Source organism: Maniola hyperantus, chromosome 12 (assembly GCF_902806685.2).
Source record: "Maniola hyperantus chromosome 12, iAphHyp1.2, whole genome shotgun sequence".
NCBI classification, from domain to species: Eukaryota; Metazoa; Arthropoda; class Insecta; order Lepidoptera; family Nymphalidae; genus Maniola; species Maniola hyperantus.
Window position 1 is genome coordinate 2,325,001 of NC_048547.1, and position 7,081 is coordinate 2,332,081.

Genomic DNA, 7,081 nt, shown 5'->3' on the forward strand with positions numbered 1-7,081 from the left:
ACCTAAATCCACGTGAACGAAGTCGCAGGCATCATCATATCATATTCATATAAATATATAAAAGGATTGACTGACTGACTGACTGATCTATCAACGCACAGCTCAAACTACTGTACGCAGTGAGAAAGGATTTTTGAAAATTCAACTTCTGAGGGGGTGAAATAGAGGTTTGAAATTTGTCTAGTCTACGCGGACGAAATCGCGAGCATAAGTAATTAGTCTAGTAATAAATAGACGAATAAAATAAAAAATGTGTTAGGAATAGAATGTTTGTCGACTCCATAGTAATTTGATCTTACACTCCCTAAGTGAGAAAATTCGTTTCGCAAATTCAGTTTAAAATCCGTCGTAGGTCGTAGAGTCATGGTAGAGGTCAGGCTAAGAATGCTTTTACGTGCTTTTAGTATATTGCAATCCACAAAGTGGCATGCATTATGAAATTGCCTGATTATACATTGAATTAGTGCCATCATAACAGTTAATTCGCACTTGGCCAGCGTAAATGTCTATGGCCTAAATGTTTTTCATTCTGAGAAGATACCCCTAACAAGTAGGGAGTGGGCCGGCGTTGGTTTGTGATGATGATGATGATGACATCCCGGTAAGATCGCTATAACTTGTCAATATTAAAAGTCTTGGTCCAAACCAACATATTCAATAAAAGTGAGACTAAATTATAATTCATACTATTCATACTAATATTATAAATGCGAAAGTCTGTCTGTCTGCTAGCTTTTCACGGCTGACAATTTAACCGATTTTGATGAAATTTGGTACAGCTTACATTCCGGGGAAGGATCTTTTGACTTTTTTTACATACGGACATAAACTTTTTATCCCGGAAAATAAAAAGTTCCCACGGGATTCTTAAAGGCCCATCGGCTTAACCAATTTGTATAAAATTTGGTGCAGAGGTAGCTTCCATCCCGGAAATTGATATAGGCAACTTTTATCCTGGAAAATCAAAGAGTTCCCACGGGATTTTCAAAAACATAAATCCACGCGGACGAAATCCGGGCATCATCTAGTATTTGAAATATTTCTCAAATTAAGATCTCTATAATTACAATGTTTTTTTGGAGGAGGCCTACACTCATCAGAGAGGTCCTTAATAAATAAAAATACTTAATTATATATAATATTAACATATATTATATATATATATATATATATATATATATATATATATATATATATATATATATAGTTACTTAACATTAAATCAAATAATACATATAAATAATAACAAACTACAGACATAAATAAAAGTGTGTGTTAATAAGTGTAAGAACCATTATTAAGGAACAAAAAGACTATAATAATAATAATAAATAATTACAATGTTACATAGTTAACAATATACCTAAATTGTTAATTAAAGTACAAGTATGTAGTTACATGTAGTTAGTTAAACTTCATATCAGAATCGGTCTCTGCCGAGCGTTCGAGACACGAAAGTTTGTACAATATTACGCTATAAGTAAGGGTACCTGTCAACTGAAGCGGATCAAAGCAGAGACGTGGAGTGACGCCGCCAATTTTTTTCAAGGGTACAGCTGTATTGCGTGCACAAACCTGAATAGTCTGAATAGAAAATGTCGAAAAAATATGACTGTAGTACGGAACCCTTGGTGCGCGAATCTGACTCGCACTTGGTCGGTTTTTTAATTCAGGTCGTCGTGTCGTCGTTTTTGAAGTGGCTATAAAAGTGTGGAGACGACCTTTAGCCATTTTCATTTATATGAAATGTCCTCTCATTTAGAGTATACTTACGGTAATCGTCAGGACTTGTGTGAATAAATGTTTTATTCCTAATAAGTTAAATGGTGAATTAAAGTTTACGTGTTGGGTAATTAAATGACGCAAAAATATTATGAGTTTTATTTAATAACTGTATTTATTTTATTTTTATTTTATTTTTATTTATTGGACACACAAAACAGATTATGACAATAATTGATAAAGTAATACAAGCCATGAATAAAACTAGTCACTCTCCAAAAAAAAGTGTGTACAAATGCAGTTATTAGTAATGGACGTGTACGAAGTTAGTAACGGACTCACTATTAAACAATACCTATACTATGATAAAAGAACATAGAACTAAAAATTTGTTAAAAATCGAACACTAAATAAAGTACTTACGTGTTATTGTGTTAGTTATTATACAAAACAAAAACGTATTTATATAAATTATATGTAAATTATAAGAACCTAGAAAACAAGAATATAAGTGAATTACATTAATTGAATTAAAAAGTAGAATTACGGTATTATATGGTGCGCAGGGTGTCACACTTTCGAACTGATTTGATAAACACAGCAGATTTGCCGTTGAATATATCAATATCGCTGACCAACTCGTTATATAATCTGCACTTTCTAACTATCGGGTTATAAAATGAAGTATTATTTTTGTATACATTAAGAGAAAACGTTTTAAAATTCCCCGGATTGCGACTGGGATATCTAATATTAATGTCTATTAAAGACAGAAGCACAGGAGAGTCAATATGTGAGTGCAGGATTTTATGTAAGTATAAAGGATTTTATGTATTAATATACATACCTACTCGTAGATCCTCACTGCAATCAATTTGTATTTTTATGCGTATATTTCAACTTAGGAAGGTGGTGGGACTCATAACAGGGCATAGCCCACTAAACAAACACCTTTTCGTTATAGGTGTCACCGACAGTCCTCTGTGCAGGGCCTGCATGGAGGTCGATGAAACACCGACGCACGTGCTCCTGGAGTGCACGGGCGTAGCAGATCAACGCGAGCGCCATTTAGGTTCCCCGACCTCACTCCATGAAGCCCTCGGCAACCTGGGCGGTCTATTTGGCTTCTGGAGCGAGCTTGGATGGCTGGAGTGAAGACTTCGGCGGGGAGGGGCAATGCACGCACAACAGACGGAAACGTTTAAGTGCGGAAACCAGCCCAGAGCGAAGAAGAAGATACATACCTACTCGTAGATCCTCACTACAATCAATTTGTATTTTTATGCGTATATTTCATACTAGTTGATCCCCGCAACTTCGTTCGCGTGGATTTAGGTTTTTAAAAATCGCGTAGGAACTGTTTGATTTTTCGGGATAAAAAGCCTTTGTCACTCTCCAGATCTTTAACTATACCCCTGCAAAAAATCACGTCAATCCGTTGCGCCGTTGCGACGTGATTGAAGGACAAATCAACAAACCAACAAACAAACACACTTTCGAATTTATAATATGTGTGGTGATTATTATGACTGTTTAAATATATGAGTATGTGCACCATGAATATTGTATAAGCAAAGTTTTATTTTGTATAAGTAAGATTTATCATATTGTGGTAAGTAAAATAACTGGTTCAAATTATCGAGAATCATAATATTATCATCAATGTTAAATAATTTAATTAATTGATCGGTGAAATATATCTTTTATTTAATTTTAATTTTTATTAAGTTTGATATACATTCCAATATACATTTAAAATTAAAAGTTAATTAATTAATAATTTAAACTAAAACTAAAACCTTAAAAAATATAATATTATAACTAAAATATATTATTAAAAGGAGTCACTTTAGGGACTTTATTAGGCGATTATTTAAATAATTTACATCAACTCCTGAGTATATTTTATGGTTATTGGTAATTGATATTATGAATTATAATATGAGTATTGGTTAACATGTTTGTAAAAAAATTACAAATTTAAATGACCAAAAATCATAATACTTAATTCAAAAATGCTATTACTCAATACCTACTTATACACTTGTATAAGAAAGGATAAAAAGAAATTACAAATTATATTTTTAAAATAGAATTTGTATAAGAAAAATAAAATATTTAAGTTAAAATAATATTTTTATGCTTGAACGTAATTTAATATTTAAGCTTAGTGAATTGTGTAAAATAAATTATTCACATATAGGTACACAAGAGTTTCCAAAATTTAAGTCAATAGTGTAAAAAAATTATGAGATTATAAAAAGTCTACTTACCAGCTTAGAGAAAAATTCCTTAGCGATACCATAATATAATTCCAGCAGAAAAAGTATCACTCGCAAAACCGTTTCTCTTCATTTAAAACTGAAAAGTTTCATGTATCTTTTTTACGTAAAAACTTGAGGTTTAGACCAAGAAGATTTCCACGGAGTCGTCGGCTCTACGTGTGGACTAGCGCCTACGCGCGGGGACGTCGGCGGCCGCGGCTTAACTGCTACGGCGTAGAGCCTCCACGCAACAGGCTACGCCGCTTTCGATGCCGTTTTAATACGATTGGCTTTGTTTAATAGGAAGTTTTTTCCTGTGCTCTATCGAGGCAGTTGCATCTTTCGCTTCAATATTTGAATAGATTTGTTTTAAGGGTTTTTGTTAGATTATTTACTTTGTCTGTATGTTGTCATTCCATCTAAGCTGGTAACTGATTTTTCGGTTAATCTCAACTGTCCGATTGAATTGAAATTTCAGAAACGTGTAGTTTGCATGACAATATTGGAAGATAAAGTGATATGGGAAATGCAAACTATACCAAAGACTGCTAATATAGCACTCTTTGGTATAGTTTGCATCCCGGGGACGGAGAAAGGCGGAGTTTGTTTTGTCTCGGAAAATCAAGAGTTCCCTCGGGAACTATACCTAAGCCCACGTGGACGAAATCGCGGGCGTTCTTTATTTGAAATAAAGATAGCTTGCACCCCGAAGACGGACATAGGCTACATTTTATCCCGGAGAATCAAAGTGCACCCACGGGATTTTCAAACCTAAATCCACGCAAATGAAGTCCTGGGCATTATTTAGTGCTCTATAGGGTACTATTTTTTTCTAAGCTGAGCTTAGAAAAGCTCATACTGACGGGCAACACTGAGGGCAAAAGACCGAGAGGCTGCTCACCAACTAGGTGGTCCGACCAGCTAAAGGAGTCCAGCAGGTGTAGATTTTATCACATTGCGAAAACGGCCACCGACAGAAGCCGATGGAAACAGATAATCCATTCGAGGGCAGGTTGCCAGGACCACGATCTTCAGCAATGAAGGAACGACCGAAGAGAGAGAGGGTACTATTATGAATTTTACGAGAAATATATTGGGTGTAAAATGTCGCTTTATTATTGTGTTCAACTCCTTAAAATTAATAAAATGTAAAAGAAATATCGCACACTAGAATTAGATATTATTTAACAATAAGCTATGAATAAATGTATGAAAAATTTAACTAAAAAAAAGTAACTAACCACCGCACCCTGCCTAGTTGCGGTGGTTTAGATGATATTTTCGATTTGTAATTTTTATGTTCTAGAATAAGTTTGGTATTTTTGTTTTTTGTAATATTAAAAATAAATTTACTAAAAAAAAAAAATTAAAACTAAAACAATAAATTAAATTTAAAAAATCAACGATATCACCGCCTCTTTGGATGACCTAACTATTTTTTTTGTCCCAGGTAGCTGAAAAATTAGCCATGAATAATCAGTAGGTATCCTTATTATAAATGCGAAAGTGTCTTTCTTTGTTGGTTTGTCCTTCAATCACGTCGCAACGGTGTAATGGATTGACGTGATTTTTTGCAGGGGTACAGTTAAAGATCTGGAGAGTGACATCGGCTTTTGATCCCAGGAAATCAAACAGTTCCTACGGGATTTTTAAAAACTGAATTCCATGCGAACGAAGTCTCGGGCATCAGCTAGTATAAAATATTTGTAAATTTTTTATTTTTTGATTTTTTACCCGCACACGTCCTTTTTCCAGACCAGTAGTGAGCGCTTATTCAATTTTTCCAGGCTTTGGTCACTGGATACGCGTGCATGAAAATATCTACCGAAGGGGTTTGATCTTCAAAGTAAAGCATTTTGATACAATTTTATATAGTAGTTTGTAGAATATTTACTCTTACAGCTTCTTACATGATTATGCATAAAAATCTGTCTTAGAATTTACAGCTAAAGTCCGTTCATAAAATTATGATACCCCACTTGGTGTAGATGTTACTTTGAAGTTTGAAAATACTACATACATTTTTTTTGTAATCTAACCACAAATTCACGGTTTTTGGATGTCCCTTTTCTTGTGCTTAAGACCTACAGACACGACAGACAGATGGACAGACGGACAGACAGACAGACAGACATAAAGACAGACAGACAACAAAGTGATCCTATAAGGGTTCCTTTTTCCTTTTGAGGTACGGAACCCTAAAAACCCCGAATCTACTCGGATAAATTCTCGAGCATCATCTAAGTAATCAATAAGACGCCCAATCAAATAACTAAATATACAAAAATAGGATAAAACGTGAGTTATTTCCAATCCATCAAACTTGTCAGACTAATTGGGATTTCTTTCGTTTCTTTATTTGTATTGTTTTTGTTTAATATAAATGGATTTAGGAATATAATTAATAAGATAATCCATCGAGGGGCCTGTGTTCCAGAAAAAACCTACGTGAAAAATGACAGAATTAAACACAGTGTTTCAGTGTTCCATGCTTAAAATATAAGCATGGACAAAGGAAGTGTAGTACAGAACCCTCCGTGCGCGAGTCTGACTCGCACTTGGCCAGTTTTTTAAGCATGATTGTCATCAAACGCAAGCCTATCACACAATTTTTTATAATAAAGATTGTTTAAACACAATATTGGTTGTTTGCTTGTTTCACCCTTGTCAGTCGGCATGGTACAGCGAGTGGCCACTGGTCGGAGAGCAACTTCACATGTGATTGCCACTTACTGCCACAGGCCTGACCATTTATTTGAACTTTATTGCTTTATCACCAGATGAGATTGCAGCCAAGGGTACAGTCCGCGAAGGGTTGAGATGGCAGTCAGGGTATGAGGCGGGGGGACGCCCCGCACTCTCACACGTCACCCGCGCTCGCCCGCACCGGGTTAGCGCGGTGGCTGTGCGGGTGTGCGGGGCGTTCCCTCCCCGACCGTCGCGTACTAAGTATAGGTACCTATTTGATAAAGTGGAATCGCTTTTGTTACGTACCATATAACAACTATTGGTAGTACTTACTAGGTTTATTTGACTATTTTGTTTATTACTCACATAATATAAGCATGGACCACGCGCGCACACACACACACACA

The 7,081-nt window shown here is 35.2% G+C and overlaps 1 protein-coding gene across 2 annotated transcripts in view; it reads right to left on the reverse strand.

Moving 5' to 3' along the window:
* The window catches only part of mAChR-B (muscarinic acetylcholine receptor), a 43,953-nt gene extending 39,762 nt beyond the window's left edge, over positions 1-4,191 (reverse strand). For both annotated transcript variants that reach the window (XM_069502164.1, XM_069502163.1), the window contains exon 1: positions 3,996-4,191. The gene's annotated coding sequence lies outside the window, so the exon portion shown is untranslated. The remainder of the gene's footprint in view (positions 1-3,995) is intronic.
* Between the last annotated feature and the right edge of the window lie 2,890 nt (positions 4,192-7,081).